Source organism: Rutidosis leptorrhynchoides, chromosome 1 (assembly GCF_046630445.1).
Source record: "Rutidosis leptorrhynchoides isolate AG116_Rl617_1_P2 chromosome 1, CSIRO_AGI_Rlap_v1, whole genome shotgun sequence".
Classification (NCBI taxonomy): Eukaryota; Viridiplantae; Streptophyta; class Magnoliopsida; order Asterales; family Asteraceae; genus Rutidosis; species Rutidosis leptorrhynchoides.
The window spans coordinates 466,329,942-466,349,689 of NC_092333.1; the positions used below are offsets into that span (position 1 = coordinate 466,329,942).

The following is a 19,748-nucleotide window of genomic DNA, read 5'->3' on the forward strand; positions in this document are numbered from 1 at the left end:
TCTCACCTCCCCCATACCCCATGCATGTAGGATTGAATATGTTGTTGTTGTTGTTGTTGTTGTTGTTGTAATTAAAAATATGAATATTTAATTTTTAAGCAAAATTTTATTATTATTATTAGTTATAATTATAATTATAACTATACTTATAATTATTATTCAATAGGTTTTTTTTACGGGATTAAATACGTTAGATATGTATGTGAAATACATGTCTCAATAAAAAGTTGTAATATAAGCTTTTATGACAAAGAAAATAGTGATTGCGATAAAAATTAGAAGATGATGGTTGAAGAATGAAAGTAGTTCATTTATTCTGTTAAATATGTTTGTAGTTTATCTTTAATATTTCGGATACATATGTTACAAGCAAAATATTTATGGTACGCTTTCGTTATAGTAATTATTTGATATATCATGTATGCATTTTATTAACTTCAATAATTTGGTTATATTTCTCAACGGTTTGGTAAGTATTCTCAATATACTTCAATAATAGTATATTTTGAATTATCTAATAAATCTGTGATTTTACCGTTCTTTTTAGTAGTTTATATATCAAACACCGTAATAGTTCTACTTATCCATTTTAGCGATGTTCTAGAAGTATACAAATTTTTCGTTGCTTGAATTGTGTTAGTTGGATATATATGCCATGCCACCCAAAAATTTGACGTGACACGTGGATTACATGTGGCATCAATATGATCAATCAACTCGTAATCTTTGATATAGAATGTTGTAGCTTCTTCTTCTTCTTGTTCTCCAACTAGCCTTGTACTATTAGTTGTACATATATATAGCGACGTAGCTTCTACAAGAGATTTGCAATTTTAGTACTGTACTAATTAAGTAGCAAAAATGGCAAGAAATGGTCAAAAATTCCCACCACAAGAACAACAAAGTCAACCTGGCAGAGAACATGTCATGAATCCAGCTCCACAATTCATCAACCCAAATTACAAACCTGCTGGAAAGCTTCATGTATATAAACCCCCTATCTACTCCGTATTATAATATTATTTAAACCATTCAGGCTTGCCTGAGTGGCCACCGAGTTGCCCAATGAAGCACATCACCCGGGTTCAATCCCTGGCTATGCCAAATTGTTCAAAAAAGGAGTGTGACAAGAGGGTGCGCATAATGCGCAATTCACCCGGTACCAGGTCTCGCGCTCGGGGGGCTTGATTACCAAAGGTTTTATCTTCTATGGGGGAGTCAATGTGCTCGTTCATAGGAGAGTTTCCTTGCTTACCAAAAAAAATATTATTTAATTTTCATATAATTTTTACTAAATATAAAATATTAGATAACACAAATAAATATATTTATGCTCAAAATTGAAAAAAAAATAAAAGTCAATAGTTACATAGGTCCTGAGAATCTACGTACCTAAGTGGAAAAAGGCCTTTAGGCCTTAAAGAATAATATTTTTTATTTAAAAAGACCCTTAAACCATAACGAATAATATAACCTATTTAAAAAAAAGGAAAAAAAAAAAGGGAAAAAAGGAATATTAATAGACCTTGATTTCTCTTTTTTTTTCTAGGTCTTTGATTGATATAACCTATTTAAAAAAAAGGAAAAAAAGGGAAAAAAGGAATATTAATAGACCTTGATTTCTCTTTTTTTTCCTAGGTCTTTGATTGTTTTGGGTCATTGTGGTTCGCCTTTGGTCTTTCAATTGTGTTGTAATCCCCGTGTTTCTCAAATCTCCGATTCTATTAATATACATAAAAAAATTGGGTACTTGAAAACTTTGACCTCGAGCGGTCGATCACTTAATTTGTTCCCCTCCGGCCTCCCATCGTTACATATGATTCTCTAACTACTTCAAGAGTCGTATGTCAAGTTACATGTTCAATATACATAATTTAAAATGATTCGTGAAGCAAAATATTTTTTTTATTCAATATAAATAATTTAAAATGATCATCTCTATAGCAAAATAATTAGTGCAATCTCGATCTCTCTATATATATTGACGTTGTTAATTTATGCATGCAGGGAAAGGTGGCATTGGTGACAGGAGGAGACTCGGGTATTGGAAGGGCAGTTTGTTACCATTTCGTAAAAGAAGGTGCAACTGTTGCCTTTACTTTTGTTAAGGGTCAAGAGGACAAAGATGCTGACGACACCTTACGTGTCTTACTCGATAACAAACCTAGAGATGCCAGGAACCCGATAGCCATCGGTACAGATCTTGGTTACGATCAAAGGTGCAAAATGGTGGTTGACCAAGTCATTGAAAATTTCGGACGTATCGATATTTTGGTAAACAATGCTGCAGAACAACACAAAACCACTTCTCTGCAACTTGATGAAATGACTGAGGATCTTGTGGATCGAATCTTTAGAACCAATATTTTCTCTCAATTCTTCTTATGCAGGTAGTTCGATTATATTTAATTGCATTGTACATGCTATCTTCGTTTGATTAATCACGACTAATCAGTACTACAAATTCAAGTCTGCTATAAACCGTTTAGTGATCATGTTACTAGCTAGCTTCTTAATTACACAATTGAATATATTCTAGGCTCTAGTCGTTACAACGAAGGTTGTAATTTTTAACACTTTTTGAATGAGTTTATCTAAAAGTGTGAATGTAAGTTAGAAAGTGAATAGATACGGCGTCATTAATTTTAAATTTCAAGTGATATTAACTTTTAAATGTCATTGAATTTTCCTTTTTGACGCTTTTGAAAATGTCAGAAACCCCAAACTACTTTAGTCGGTTGGAGGTCCCGTGTTTTGCTTATAGCTTCTTGCTAGTTTCGTTTCGTGTATTTTTCCTTTATTAATAAAACTACTTGCCTTTCAAAAAAGAAAAAAAAAAAAATTGTCAAAAACTTTGTGTTAAAAATATGTCAAGTTTTTCACACTTGAAAGTGAAGCGTCAAAAAGAGATTTCTTTTGTAATGAGTTTCTTTTCTCATTAGACAACTCCCAACAATGACGCAGTTACTCCCCAGGACACACCGCCACATAAGTTTTCTTTCTCCATCTTCCTAACCGCTTCCTCCTATAACACTCCCATAACATACCGCACAAAATTAATTAAATAAATTAAGGTACAAGTTTTTTAGCTTTTGTACAAGTATGTGTTGCACAAAATTAATTAAATCCGTCCTGCATTATGTCATGGGGAAGAAATGAGTGAGGGCGGGGTGGTTGAGGGCGCATGAGGAAGAGTGAGGGCGGGGTGATTGCCAATGGAGTCCTGGAGAGGGCGGATGAGAGAGGAGTGAGGGCGGAGCCCGTTGGAAGTGGTCTTATTAACCTTTCTGCATTTTAAATTTTTTACTCTTTTGCACAGACATGCCTTGAAGCACATGAATGAAGGGAGTTGCATCATCAACACAACATCTGTTGTTGCATATTCTGGAAACCCCAAACTATTGGACTATACTGCAACAAAGGGAGCCATCGTTTCATTCACAAGAGCCTTGGCACTACAATTGGTTCAAAAAGGAATTCGGGTGAATGGAGTTGCACCTGGCCCTGTTTAAGTGTTTATACACCCATTCGTCCTGCATCAATGGACCCTAGTGATGTAGCTGAGTGGGGGTCAGAGGCACCAATGAATAGGGCGGCTCAACCATACGAGATTGCACCCTCTTTTGTGTTTCTCGCATGCGATGATTCGAGCTATTACACCGGCCAAGTTCTTCATCCTAATGGTATACATAGTAGTTGGTCTAGTTTTTATTTGTGTTGATTAACCCTGATAATGTATTTATGGAACTGAATTTGTGATTTCAGGTGGGATGATCGTGAATGCTTGACGTTTCGCTAGCTAGTGGGGTTGTATCATGTAACAAGTGGAAATTGCTTTTGTGTGTGTAAATAAATGTAACAAAATAAAGGGAGTTTAAGTCAATAGTAGTACTAGTGTAACCAATGTATCTTTTGTACGTATCTAAATAAAAGCATATACGGTTTCTTGTATCTATGTTTATAAGTTGTTAACTAGAAAAAATTTCAGCCCGCGCGTTGCTGCGAGGCTTTTCGGGATACATACTCATGTTTAACGTAACGTTATGTATTTACAGAATCACAAACGCATTATTGCAGGTGTGTTTAGATACACGTGGTTAGTACATTGTATACCTAATGGCTTGCGCGTTTTTAACGCCAAAAAAATCGTATAAAAAAGGGGACGGGAACCATCGATATGAAACAGTTAGTTTGATTTGTTTATTATACGGTATAATAGAAAGCGTTGTATTCGTAAAATTATTTCGAGTTGAATAGTGAAGTCGAATAAATTTAACTCGCGGCGAACGAGAAGATACAGCTCGTTAATAATTTAGCCCGAAGTATGTAGCATTTTTTAAAAAACGTCCGTTTCGCGTATAGTTGTGTTCGTAAAATTATTTCGAGTTGAACGGCAACGTTGGCGTAATTTAATTCGCGGCGAGGGAAAAGATACGATCGGTTAAAAATATGAGTGGAGTGCATTTAAGTTTTTCTAATAAAATTGTAATTTTACAATTTGTCCCCTATTTTGAGGGAGAAGAGTTGTATGTTAAGTAAGTGTTGAGGGGGTAAAATGTAATTTTGTTAGGTGTCGTTTCTCACTCGGCCTACGACCAAATTCTGGTCGCCTATTAGTATAGTATAGTATAGTAAGATAATTACTTTGGTCGCCTATTAGTATAGTATAGTAAGATAATTACATACACTTGTTACCTTTCTTGGCCCGTTGGTTTTATAAGAAATATAATTGTTTGGTTATTCTCATTAACAATCGTGGGTATATATACATGAGAAGATATCTAATGTGTGAAATCGTGTATATTATTAATCGATGGAAAATACCTGTTATTAAAAGATTACACACTAACGGGCAGTGTACCCGATCGTGTAGCAGTATAGAAAATAGTAAAATCCAAGATCGTTCCAAGGACAGTTTAAGCGCAATTCAAGATTATTAACTAAATTTAATTAACTAAAAAAAATAGAAATAAAGGAAATAACAAAATATTTGGTTTTTCCGTTTAATGATCGAAGTGTCAAAAGAAATAATAATAACTAAAAATAATAACGAAACAAGTAGCAAGTAGACAAATACCAAAACAAGACGAATATGTTTACCTAGACTCTATTCACTTGTATGTTGGATATTTTTAATAATCTAATACCGAATTAATTCTCAATGTACATGAAATACCTAGTCGGTCTACCCGGAATTCCCCGGCGCAAACACCTAAACAGAATTACACGACGCAAGTCTCCTTGTCGCCTAAGACCTTCTGATTATGACTAGCTAAAACAACTAACTTAATGACTCAAATTGTGACCCTACTCTCGTAGTCGTCAACAATCACACCAGCTCTCGCTGCGCATGATCCACCCCTGCATTAACTATTGGTTGAACTTAATTCGTTACCGTCTCCGGTTAAACGCTTAATTACCAAACCTAAACTAATCAATTGAAATGGTTGCAACAGACTCCAATAAACGTCACTAAATCGGACAATCACAATCACCAATTAATAATAGATTAAGCAACTAAAAATAAGTGTAACAGACTCCAATGAGCTCTCGCTCTACTAGACAATCACCATTACCAATTAAGTCGAACAAATAGCATCAACTAGAATCGTTCTTTTATTCAAGCATTAAGTTATCGAACAAATTAAATTAACCAAACAAATATCATCCAACAAAACAAAGTATTTAGTCCAAGTAAACACAATAAATTAATTATCATTGCAATAATTAAAATTAAAGTGCTAATGTAAGAATGCTGGAACAAAATATATAAATTAATTGTTGAACAAAATTGGAAGTTAAAAACCCCTTTTGCTTGTTGTGATTTCACGTGGAGTGGACAACAAGGGGCAAGACCCTTTTGTTTATTTCTTTAGCCGAAGCAAATGCACCCTTGTTCTTGTCTTTTTCGTGACCCACACACACATAAAACCTTCTTTCCTTTCTCCTTTGTTGCTAGCGACGACAGAAGACAACCCTAATGGGGTCCCACCGCTGCTGCTCCCACTCCGCAGCTCAACCTCAATCCAAAAAAAACTCGTGTCTTTCTTTTATCAATTGTGTTTATAGGACTACTCAACTTGGGCTCAAAGTGGATATTGGGTTATCCATTTAATCTAATAAAATGGCCCATAGGACATGAGTAGATGGATAAAAAAAAATATATGATAGCCCATATAAATTAATTTAGCTCCAAGCGTTACTCAAGTGGACTTTAACTCTACGACCCATCTTTAATTTATTTTTGTGTCCGGTCATCAAAACAACGCTTCCTCTCTGCATCTAAAATTCAACTTCTAGTTTCTTCATACTTGACTTCTATCATCCATTAATTATGACTTTATCACCTGATTCTCTATTTAAGCTTCAAAACACATAGAAATCACCAAAAACACCTCAAGTAATCTTCTTGACTCTAAAACTCATATCTTCCATAATAACCGCAAATTATCGCCAAACCGTATCCAAAAGGACCAAAATATGAACGATATTGCTAAGATAAACGTATGTAAAATATGCAATATCAATATCTCTTGTCTATCTAATATGTAGACGATGATTGGACCTTAGATCAAACGTTAAACCTATATCAATGGCGGAAACACTAAATAGGGCGAGTCGAATACTTAGTAATCTAACGGGATCGAATTAACCAATGAATTATTGATAGAATCGACGCCTAAGACCTTGTATTCGGTTGGGGATGGATTAGGGACGATAAACAGCAAGCAATACGACGGCTAGAGGGTTTGTGGTGTGTAACCTAACACAATACCACGAAACCCGTATATATACTGATTACAGCGACCATCGGCCGGTGGTCTGGGACCTTCGGCCGATGGAGAGAGTCCCTCGACCGATGGTCCCTACCATCGGTCGATGGTCTGAGCAGCCAACCAACTGCTTTGACCAATTCACGACATTATACTAAGCAATATAAATACCAAGTGTCACACCCCCAGTTAGGGCCTGGGTGAAATGTGACTTAATATCAAATCAACCAACATATTATAATATACGAGAACAATACTAAATGATAAAACAAACTTTATTGAGCACGCAGCGGAAAATGAAATGTAGTTACAATGATAGGAATAACAATAATGGAAATGTTCATATGCAGAAGTAATAAATGCGATATCTCTTGATCCTATGTCCAAGTAGCATCACATAAGCAGTAAGTGTAAGAGCTTGAATCAAACAGCACCTGAGACAAAACATGCTAAAGTGTCAACCAAAAGGTTGAGTGAAGTTCATAGGTTTAACAAATAAGTTTGACCGTTTGTTTTAGACCACAAGATTTAATTTGTAAGGTTGATCTCCCGCAGGATCAAAAAGTTATGCCAAAGCGTGATATTTAGACTAAACGTTCAAGTTTGCCCCATGACAAGTTGTGTCTGTCCTTGTCGGTTTAATTTCATTATCAAGTAATACAAAGACTTAGTCAAATGTATCGGGGACGTTACTCCCGATAGGCCTACCCCCAATAAATAAGCATGCCACAGTACTTAAAAATATCACTGTAGGGACTTAGTCGGACATAGCCGGGTATAGCATAGTTTTAGCAGTTGGTACTTGTGTCTAAATTGTAAATAGTAAAAGCAGCATGTGTCTCACCCCAAATAAGTTAAATAATTTTGCTAGCAATAAAGAGTGGGGCTATGAATTCACCTTAGTAATTCGATGAAGTAAGGTAGTCCTTAAAGAGAATGTATGGATGATCGAAGCACAAGATAAGTCAACCTAAGAATAAGTTGAGAATAGTTTAGATGTTTTGCCCGTATGAAGATAAGTTTAAGTATTTTCGTGTGTAGTAAGTTTAAAGATTGTTTATCGTTTTGGAAAGGCTTTTGCATATTAGACAAGCTTCCAATCTACCCACTTTCAATTTAAAATGGTCTTTTCAGGTCATTAGGTTTCTGAGCACTAGGATCCGTTAAATTGGTCAATCCAGACCCTCCACCTAAGACTTTCGAGCTTCCATCCACATCGAGAAAGTTTAAGATCTATACAAGTCTAATATACCGATCCAATATGTTTTTAGGTGTGTATAGGAATACAACACTTTAGTTATTTTACTTATAAGTGTTTCAATATATATAAATATTATATATATGTAAGGATACATATATATATTTATTTTAAATTTTGTTTTAGATCAATAATAGCATCAATTAATTATCTAATAATATTAACAAGTGTAACATTGATTTAATATCAGTAGGTAATATGTATAAAACATAATAAAATTTTTATACACATTAATATTAAGTTTTGTGTATTAAATAACACTTTTTATTATTGTTTTAATAGCTAAAATGTAAATAAATAGGTAAACAAATTAAACATCACATTTTATATTTTTCTTATGTTCTACTGATCAAAATAAGCTTAAGAAAAATTTATGGATTTTTGTTATGGTGTTTAAGTATTTATTTTCCATTTTCCTTTCGGTTTGTAATAATACAAAGTTTATAAAGAATTAATTATTAAATGAACCAAATTAATTCAACCAATATTTTTTCTATGCTTATAATGTTACAACAAAGTCAGAAAAATTATTTATACATTTATATAAATAGTTTAACTATTTAATCATACTATTGTGTAGTTTTTAGTTTTAATAAAAAAATTAATAGAAATACATAACCATTAATTCTACAAATATTTTTATAACTTTATTAATAGTTATTAAGTAGTTTTTAATAGTTATCATGGTTAAAAACCTGCTGTAACATGTAATTTCATTTTATTATAAAAAACAGTTTAATCGGGTACTGTAGCGTTTTCAGAAGAAAATTCAAATTAAATATTAAACATGCGAATTTAATTATAAAAAAAATTTATAATTACCCTTACATATGATATAGCAAGCGACTAAAATAAAATTTTACAAAAAAATTCGTTTACTATTTAATAAAAATCATTTATGTATTTCGGTTTATAAAAAAAATCAGTTTTTGATTTTTAATAAATACTATTCCGACTTTATAATTCATGAAACTAATTTTTATAGACATTAGGATACTTAACACTAATTATCATGTATTTACATTTTTTATTAAAATTAATTTCGTATTTAATTAGTTTTTAACATAAAAACTAGCATAAAACTATATAAAAACTTAATAAAAACTATATAAATTAATTAGGGGACTTACAAAAAAATAGTTGCTGAGACTTGGGAGAGTTTCTTTCAAGTTGAGAGTGTGTTTTGAGGTGTGAGTTGAAATGAAACAAATGAGTGCTATTTATAGTGAAAATAAAGTTGATAAAATGAGTTTTATAATTTTTTTAGTCAACAATAGGTGGTACTAGTTTATACCTTATTTTTAGTCAACATAAGGATGTAATGGTTTAATATTCTTTAGTCTCATTATTATTACTATTATTATTTTTACATTTACTACATTGATAAGTATTATTTTCTTTTTACTAATTCATGACTTGTATATATTTAGTTCCCAATTGTTTTATTATTTATATAAATGTCACTTTTTATTTATTACTTACAGGTTATTAGTTATAATATTACATAAATGCATAAATTTTAATTAGTAGCGAGTGTCGACTAACAGTTTATTATTTTCATCTTTTATTAACTTGTCAATTATTGCACAAAGTTAATTAATATGTTTTCTAACTCTTAACACTTAACAATTATTGATTAAAGTTTGATCATTAAGTTTTAATTATATTGTTTGGGCATTTAATATTGAAAAAATATAGAATGGAAAAATGAGGGTCGTTATAGTACCTCCCCGTTATTGAAAACTTCGTCCCGAAGTTTTTAGGTAGTTTTCTCGTTTGCATCAGCAGTTGAGAAGAGATGGGGATATTTCCGTTTCATATGGTCTTTGCGTTCCCAGGTATATTCGGGGCCTCTACGCGAATTCCACCGGACTTTAACGATAGGTATATTGCTTTTACGCGTTTGTTTGACCTCTCCTTCCATGATTTCTATAGGTTCTTCAACGAAGTGCATTTGCTCATCAATGCGGACATCATCCAGAGGAATAACGAGTGTGTCATCGGCAAGACACCGTTTAAGATTTGAGACATGAAACACATCATGTACTTGACTAAGTTCGGTTGGCAGTTCTAATCGGTATGCCACGGGACCGACTCTTTCAGTGATTGTGAATGGTCCAACATATCGTGGACTGAGTTTACTTCGCTTACCGAAGCGGACAACACCTTTCCAAGGGGATACTTTCAACATGACTTTATCTCCAACTTGGTATTCGATGTCTTTTCGTTTCTTATTGGCATAGCTTTTCTGTCGGCTACGGGCAGTTTCTAAACGTTGCTTGATTTGAACGATCTTTTCGGTAGTTTCGTGAATAATTTCAGGACCAGTTAAATGTCTGTCCTCAAGTTCATCCCAACACAAAGGGGATCTACACTTCCGTCCATATAAAGCTTCAAAAGGTGCAGCCTTAATGCTGGAGTGATAACTGTTATTATAAGAAAATTCAACCAAAGGTAGATGTCTATCCCATCCTTTGCCGAAATCGATTGCACAAGCACGTAGCATATCCTCCATAGTTTGAATGGTTCGTTCACTTTGACCATCGGTTTGCGGATGATAAGCTGTACTCATGTCGAGTTGAGTTCCAAGAGCAGATTGTAAAGTTTTCCAAAATCTAGAAACAAATCGACTATCGCGATCAGAAATGATCGAGATAGGAACACCATGACGTGAGACGATTTCTTTAATATAAAGCTGTGCTAATCTCTCCATCTTGTCGGTTTCCTTGATCGGTATGAAATGTGCAGATTTAGTAAGACGATCAACTACGACCCAAATAGTATCGTTACCGTTCGAAGTCTTAGGTAACTTAGTAACGAAGTCCATAGTGATACCTTCCCACTTCCACTGCGGAATGTCGGGTTGTGTCAATAGACCAGAAGGCTTTTGATGTTCGGCCTTGACTTTCAAACAAGTGAGACACTTACTAACATAAGTAGCAATATCAGCTTTCATGTTAGGCCACCAGTAGAATTCCTTCACATCGTGATACATCTTACTGGAACCGGGATGGATAGAATATCTAGTCTTATGTGCTTCATCCAAGACTAGTTCGCGAAGATTATCAAAACGAGGAACCCAGATTCTATTGCCAAAGTACCGTGTACCATTAGCTTTCACTTGAAGTTGGTTCTCAAAACCAATAGGTCCTTCACCTTCGATAAGTGTCGGTCTAATAGCTTCCAATTGAGCTTCACAGATTCGTGAAATAAGATTCGATTTGATTTTTAGGTTTAAAGCACGAACACGTTTAATATCGTCTTTTCGACTAAGGGCATCGGCAACTACATTCGCCTTGCCAGGATGATATTTCAGCTCACAATAATAATCGTTCAATGTCTCGAGCCATCGACTTTGCCTCATATTCAGCTGTTTTTGATCAAAGATGTGTTGAAGACTTTTATGGTCAGTGTACACCGTAAAGTGATTACCATAGAGATAATGTCTCCATATCTTTAATGCAAATACCACGGCACCTAACTCTAGGTCATGTGTGGTATAGTTTACTTCATGTTTCTTCAACTGTCTAGATGCATAGGCGATAACCTTCTCTCGTTGCATTAAAACACAACCAAAGCCATGCTTTGAGGCATCGCAGTAAACAACAAAGTCGTCGGTACCTTCGGGTAAAGAAAGAATCGGGGCTGTGGTCAACTTCTCCTTCAGAATCTTGAAAGCAGATTCCTGTTCTTCGGACCACTCAAATTTCTTCCCTTTTTGAGTCAGCTTTGTAAGAGGTTTGGCAATGAGAGAAAAATCTTTTATAAACCTGCGATAGTAACCGGCAAGTCCCAAAAATTGACGAATATGCTTTGCAGTCTTTGGTATCTCCCAGTTCTGAATAGCAGTAATCTTAGCTGGATCGACATGTATTCCGTTTCTATCAACAACATGTCCGAGAAATTGTACGGTTTTGAGCCAAAACTCGCACTTAGAAAATTTAGCATAAAGTTGTTCCTTTCGTAAGAGTTCAAGAATCATGCGCAAATGTTGCTCATGCTCTTTCTCATTCTTCGAATAGATCAAGATGTCGTCAATGAATACAATGACAAATTTGTCAAGATACGGTTTACAAACACGATTCATGAGGTCCATGAACACGGCAGGAGCATTAGTTAAACCAAAAGGCATGACACAGAATTCATAGTGCCCATAACGAGTGCGAAAAGCAGTCTTAGGAATATCGGATTCCTTGACCTTGAGTTGGTGATAACCGGATCTTAAATCAATCTTTGAATAAACACTTGACCCTTGAAGTTGGTCAAATAGATCATCAATACGTGGCAACGGATAACGGTTCTTGATAGTAAGCTTGTTAAGTTCGCGGTAATCAATGCACATCCTTAATGTACCATCCTTCTTTTTAACAAACAGAATAGGAGCTCCCCAAGGGGACGAGCTTGGACGAATGAAACCTTTATCCAATAGTTCTTGGAGTTGGTTGGATAATTCCTTCATTTCGGAAGGTGCTAAACGGTATGGTGCTTTAGCAACAGGAGCAGCACCAGGAGTTAAATCAATTTGGAATTTAACTTGTCGAGGAGGTGGAATACCCGGAAGATCTTCGGGAAACACATCGGGAAAGTCTTTAACTACTGGTACATCTTCAATTCGCTTCTCTTTCGATTCAATCAGATTAACGTGGGCTAGAATAGCTGGATAACCTTTCATAAGGTATTTGCGGGTTTTAATACAGGAGATAATATTGAGATTGGAACCACTCTTTTCACCTTGGATAATAAGAGTCTCTCCATTTCCTAATGGAACATGAACGGTTTTATCGTAACACATGATCGCAGCTCTTAATGGACGTAACCAATCCATTCCAACTACGACATCGAAACTTCCTAGCTCGACCGGCAAAAGGTCTATCTTAAATTCTTTGCTGGCTAAGATTAGGTTGCAGTTTTTATAAATTTTATCAACTTTCATGATCTTTCCATTGGCTACTTCTACTAATCGTTTAGTTTCTAAGGGTTGAGGCTTTTCAGTAAATAGGGTACAAAATTCATTAGATACGTAACTTCGGTCGGCACCAGTATCGAATAAAATAGTTGCGTAGCAATTATTGACGAGATACGTACCCGTGATGACCTCATCTTCATCTCGGGCTTCAGCAGCAGTAATAACAAATGCACGACCCTTTGCAGCAGTAGTATTGGCTCCAGTAGCAGGATTATCTCTCTTCTTAGGGCAATTTGGACTAATGTGTCCCTTTTCTCCACAAGTATAACAAGTAGGAGGAGCTTTGGCAGGAACAATAGATTTATTCTTTGGAGGAGTCCTACACGTCTTAGCTACGTGTCCCACTTTCTTACACAACGAACAAGTGGCAGTGCACTGCCCCGGGTGATGCCTTTCACAGCGAACACAAAAAGGATAAGTGCCCTTATAATTCGTCCTTGTACTATCCATAAGCTTTTTACTAACATTCTGAGTTGAACCTTGAGACGGCTCAAACTTCCTCTTACCATCATTACCCTTGGTTTCAACTTGCTTATTGGCCGACGCCCTTCTTCTCTTGGCCAACATGAGATTTTGTGCCATGAGAATCACAGCATCCAAAGTAACCTTCTCAGCAGCAATAACATTCCCTTGAACATCCTCGGGAAGACCTTCAATATACCGCTCAATTCTTCTAGCTTCAGTAGGAAACATTTCAGGACATAGAGTAGAAAGCTCCAGATAACGATTGGTATAATTCTCAATGTCAGTACCCTTGACCCTGAGTTCCCAGAACTCAGCTTCAAGCTTCTGAACTTGACTCCTTGGGCAGAATTTGTTGACCATCATACTTTTGAGTTCGTTCCATGGAATTGCATTAGCATTATCAATTCCTACGGACTTGGCATAAGCAGTCCACCAAGTTAAAGCATTACCACCCAACGAGCTAGTGGCATACTTTACTCGATCATCATCACCACAGTTGCAAATACGGAAAATAGATTCCATCTTTTCGAACCAACGAACTAGTTCGACAGCTTCTTCGTTTCCCTTAAAAGCGGGAGGGTGACAGTTTGTAAAGTCCTTGTAGGAACAAGGTTTTGGTTGAGTATTGGCATGATTAGCTTGGGCGTTGCCTTGGGCAGCAGCGAGTAACTGTTGGAATTGCTCAGTAGTTAACACAACGTTGTTAACGGTAGGTGCAGCTGAACGATCCATGATGTCACTACATAAAAGTGAACATATGTTTGATAAGTTTAACAAGTTATAAGTTTGAGTAATCACAAGTATGAATAAACTAAAGTATTGATATCGCATGATATTAATAAAACACTTTATATTATTAAAACGAGGCATTAAATAAGCCTTTATTACACGATTCGGAAATAGAAATTGTTTAAGGCACAGCCTTTACATAGATGGAAAATAGGAAAAATAACTAGGAAATATTAAGATTGAAGTAGTCTTCATATTTCGTCTCCAACCTTCTTCATAAACTCCTCAACTTTCTCATTTTTCGTCTTTTGTTTCTCATAGAGATACTCGAAGTTGTCATAAAGGTTGGTAACACGACTGTTTACGGCATTAGTGTTGTACTCTCTTATGGCAAGTTGTTCGTCGACTCGACCTTTCTCCATTTTCATTCGGACATCAACATCCTCCTTGAGGTAAGCAAGTGATTGCTTTCCCCAGCGAGTGTTGCGTTCTTCCTCGCACTTTAGCATCAGCAACTCCTTTCTTAGCTCGACGTTTTCTTTCATAAGTTTCTTCATTCGACGATCCACTCTTTCCATGTGGCGAAGTAGACCTCCAATGTTTCTCTCGGTATCGTTTCGTAATCTCATGATTTCATACTTAGGACCATCATAAAAAGGAGATCGGGCTCTCTTCCTTGATGGACCAACTTCTTCATGCCGTTTTCCCTTATCTTGGGTTCTCGGAGTTGGGTAGTATTGAGGAGACCCATGTGAATCTAAAATAGTATTCAGGCTATAATTCAGCGGTGGTGAAGCAGGACTATAAAGAGGACTTCGAACTGGTCTCGAAGTTGAAGAGTGTCCAACACCTACTTCGGTGGTAGGGTTGTGAGTTGCTTTGTTGGGCTTGTTAACGTTTGAGCTTGACATCCTATCATTAGGAAAGAGACCTTGATTAGAATCTTTGAGTCAAGTTTATTAAAGCATAATTGTTAAGATTATACGACAATCCTAAGTGCTTTAAGTCTAAGGCAGGAAAGGTTATAGTTTCCTAGATTGCTAAGGCACCCTAGCTAACAAGTAAGGCACATAAAAATGCAATCCTGGTTCTCTATAACAGCCTGGTTTGCTCTGATACCAATCTGTCACACCCCCAGTTAGGGCCTGGGTGAAATGTGACTTAATATCAAATCAACCAACATATTATAATATACGAGAACAATACTAAATGATAAAACAAACTTTATTGAGCACGCAGCGGAAAATGAAATGTAGTTACAATGATAGGAATAACAATAATGGAAATGTTCATATGCAGAAGTAATAAATGCGATATCTCTTGATCCTATGTCCAAGTAGCATCACATAAGCAGTAAGTGTAAGAGCTTGAATCAAACAGCACCTGAGACAAAACATGCTAAAGTGTCAACCAAAAGGTTGAGTGAAGTTCATAGGTTTAACAAATAAGTTTGACCGTTTGTTTTAGACCACAAGATTTAATTTGTAAGGTTGATCTCCCGCAGGATCAAAAAGTTATGCCAAAGCGTGATATTTAGACTAAACGTTCAAGTTTGCCCCATGACAAGTTGTGTCTGTCCTTGTCGGTTTAATTTCATTATCAAGTAATACAAAGACTTAGTCAAATGTATCGGGGACGTTACTCCCGATAGGCCTACCCCCAATAAATAAGCATGCCACAGTACTTAAAAATATCACTGTAGGGACTTAGTCGGACATAGCCGGGTATAGCATAGTTTTAGCAGTTGGTACTTGTGTCTAAATTGTAAATAGTAAAAGCAGCATGTGTCTCACCCCAAATAAGTTAAATAATTTTGCTAGCAATAAAGAGTGGGGCTATGAATTCACCTTAGTAATTCGATGAAGTAAGGTAGTCCTTAAAGAGAATGTATGGATGATCGAAGCACAAGATAAGTCAACCTAAGAATAAGTTGAGAATAGTTTAGATGTTTTGCCCGTATGAAGATAAGTTTAAGTATTTTCGTGTGTAGTAAGTTTAAAGATTGTTTATCGTTTTGGAAAGGCTTTTGCATATTAGACAAGCTTCCAATCTACCCACTTTCAATTTAAAATGGTCTTTTCAGGTCATTAGGTTTCTGAGCACTAGGATCCGTTAAATTGGTCAATCCAGACCCTCCACCTAAGACTTTCGAGCTTCCATCCACATCGAGAAAGTTTAAGATCTATACAAGTCTAATATACCGATCCAATATGTTTTTAGGTGTGTATAGGAATACAACACTTTAGTTATTTTACTTATAAGTGTTTCAATATATATAAATATTATATATATGTAAGGATACATATATATATTTATTTTAAATTTTGTTTTAGATCAATAATAGCATCAATTAATTATCTAATAATATTAACAAGTGTAACATTGATTTAATATCAGTAGGTAATATGTATAAAACATAATAAAATTTTTATACACATTAATATTAAGTTTTGTGTATTAAATAACACTTTTTATTATTGTTTTAATAGCTAAAATGTAAATAAATAGGTAAACAAATTAAACATCACATTTTATATTTTTCTTATGTTCTACTGATCAAAATAAGCTTAAGAAAAATTTATGGATTTTTGTTATGGTGTTTAAGTATTTATTTTCCATTTTCCTTTCGGTTTGTAATAATACAAAGTTTATAAAGAATTAATTATTAAATGAACCAAATTAATTCAACCAATATTTTTTCTATGCTTATAATGTTACAACAAAGTCAGAAAAATTATTTATACATTTATATAAATAGTTTAACTATTTAATCATACTATTGTGTAGTTTTTAGTTTTAATAAAAAAATTAATAGAAATACATAACCATTAATTCTACAAATATTTTTATAACTTTATTAATAGTTATTAAGTAGTTTTTAATAGTTATCATGGTTAAAAACCTGCTGTAACATGTAATTTCATTTTATTATAAAAAACAGTTTAATCGGGTACTGTAGCGTTTTCAGAAGAAAATTCAAATTAAATATTAAACATGCGAATTTAATTATAAAAAAAATTTATAATTACCCTTACATATGATATAGCAAGCGACTAAAATAAAATTTTACAAAAAAATTCGTTTACTATTTAATAAAAATCATTTATGTATTTCGGTTTATAAAAAAAATCAGTTTTTGATTTTTAATAAATACTATTCCGACTTTATAATTCATGAAACTAATTTTTATAGACATTAGGATACTTAACACTAATTATCATGTATTTACATTTTTTATTAAAATTAATTTCGTATTTAATTAGTTTTTAACATAAAAACTAGCATAAAACTATATAAAAACTTAATAAAAACTATATAAATTAATTAGGGGACTTACAAAAAAATAGTTGCTGAGACTTGGGAGAGTTTCTTTCAAGTTGAGAGTGTGTTTTGAGGTGTGAGTTGAAATGAAACAAATGAGTGCTATTTATAGTGAAAATAAAGTTGATAAAATGAGTTTTATAATTTTTTTAGTCAACAATAGGTGGTACTAGTTTATACCTTATTTTTAGTCAACATAAGGATGTAATGGTTTAATATTCTTTAGTCTCATTATTATTACTATTATTATTTTTACATTTACTACATTGATAAGTATTATTTTCTTTTTACTAATTCATGACTTGTATATATTTAGTTCCCAATTGTTTTATTATTTATATAAATGTCACTTTTTATTTATTACTTACAGGTTATTAGTTATAATATTACATAAATGCATAAATTTTAATTAGTAGCGAGTGTCGACTAACAGTTTATTATTTTCATCTTTTATTAACTTGTCAATTATTGCACAAAGTTAATTAATATGTTTTCTAACTCTTAACACTTAACAATTATTGATTAAAGTTTGATCATTAAGTTTTAATTATATTGTTTGGGCATTTAATATTGAAAAAATATAGAATGGAAAAATGAGGGTCGTTATACCAAGTATAAGTGTCCACGTTCATACATGACTGAATTATAACGTACATTACAAATAGAACATTAAACGTAATAGAACTCGGGATTCATGCATCAACAAACTCCCCCTAAGACCTAGTTCTATTCCACAAGTCTTCAGTCATCATTTCTTTCATTCATATGGATCGATCACCATGTTGTTCAAGTAGCACAGCTTAGCCACCTTCACATACTGTTCTGCCTGTACCCTGTTCTCACGACGATAAAGCATACGATTGTAGTACAAAGTAAAAATGTCAGCCTCGGTACAGTTTCTCAACCAGATCGGATCCAACACACGAATGCAATCAATGTCTGTGAGGAACCGTCCTTATCCACCTGGACAAAGTCTTCAACATTTGGTTCCATTACGATGATCGACTCCAAGTAATGTCTTTAGTATGAGCTAATGCACAGCGAAAGACTTAATTCGTACCTGAGAATAAACATGCTTTAAAACGTCAACATAAAGTTGGTGAGATATATAGGTTTGATGCTAGCAGCGTTATAACTATGGACCACAAGATTTCATGTTTAAACATAATACACTCCTCGTGTATGAAAAGTCGTTGAGCACTTGGTAACCATACTTAACATCTATATCATAGCAGCATATTCTTAAATAAACCCTACACCGTACCAAGTGTAGTAACGGAACGAAGTACTGTGCAACTGGTTAATTAATGCATGGTCGTCCAGCCCGGTTGGGGTTGTCAGGCCCGATAGATCTATCAACAGGATTCGCGTTTACGCTCCTCACGTAAATATTAGCTACCAAGTATAAAGAAATATGCCATGGTACAACTCAACGTAGAATTTATTTTTGATCACTTGTGTCCATAACGTAAATCATTTATAAAAACAGCGCATGTATTCTCAGCCCAAAATATTTAGAGTTAAAAGGGAACTATATACTCACCATACTGTATTTTGTAGTAAAAATACATATAACATCTTTGATCAAGTATAAGGTTGGCCTCGGATTCACGAACCTATTATCAATGCTATATATATTAACACATATAATTCAATCGAACAAGTATATATATTTATAACTTTATTAGTTATATCATTTATTTTAATAAGCTATGTGTTTCATTAATAACCTAATTAGCTATATTTACTTTATATATTTTAAATAAATGCTTCATAAAATTACGTTATATGTAAAAATATATATCCATATAAATATCATTTGTATATAGTATATTTTATGTACAAAATATTTATCTGTTAAAAAAAATGGTAGTTTTGATAATAATAAATTACTCATAATAATAATATTAATAATTGTAATGATATTGTTCAAAATGATACATAGGTTAATAATAATAATAATAATAATAATAATAATAATAATAATAATAATAATAATAATAATAATAATAATAATAATAATAATAATAATAATAATAATAATAATAATAATAATAATAGCTAATAATAATAATAATAGGATTAAGAATATAAGTGTATACCCCTTTGATAGCTTTTTCTAAAAAAAAAAAATGCTCTGAACGGGAATCGAACCCACGACCTCTCGCTCAACCGAAAGACCCCTTAACCAATCTGCTATCTCAATTTTTCTGTATAATACCCTAAACTAAATATA

At 33.8% G+C, this 19,748-nt stretch overlaps 1 pseudogene; it reads left to right on the forward strand.

Moving 5' to 3' along the window:
- The first annotated feature begins 861 nt into the window (after nucleotides 1–861).
- On the forward strand, nucleotides 862–3,788 carry LOC139874439 (glucose and ribitol dehydrogenase-like; annotated as a pseudogene).
- The last annotated feature ends 15,960 nt before the right edge of the window (nucleotides 3,789–19,748 follow it).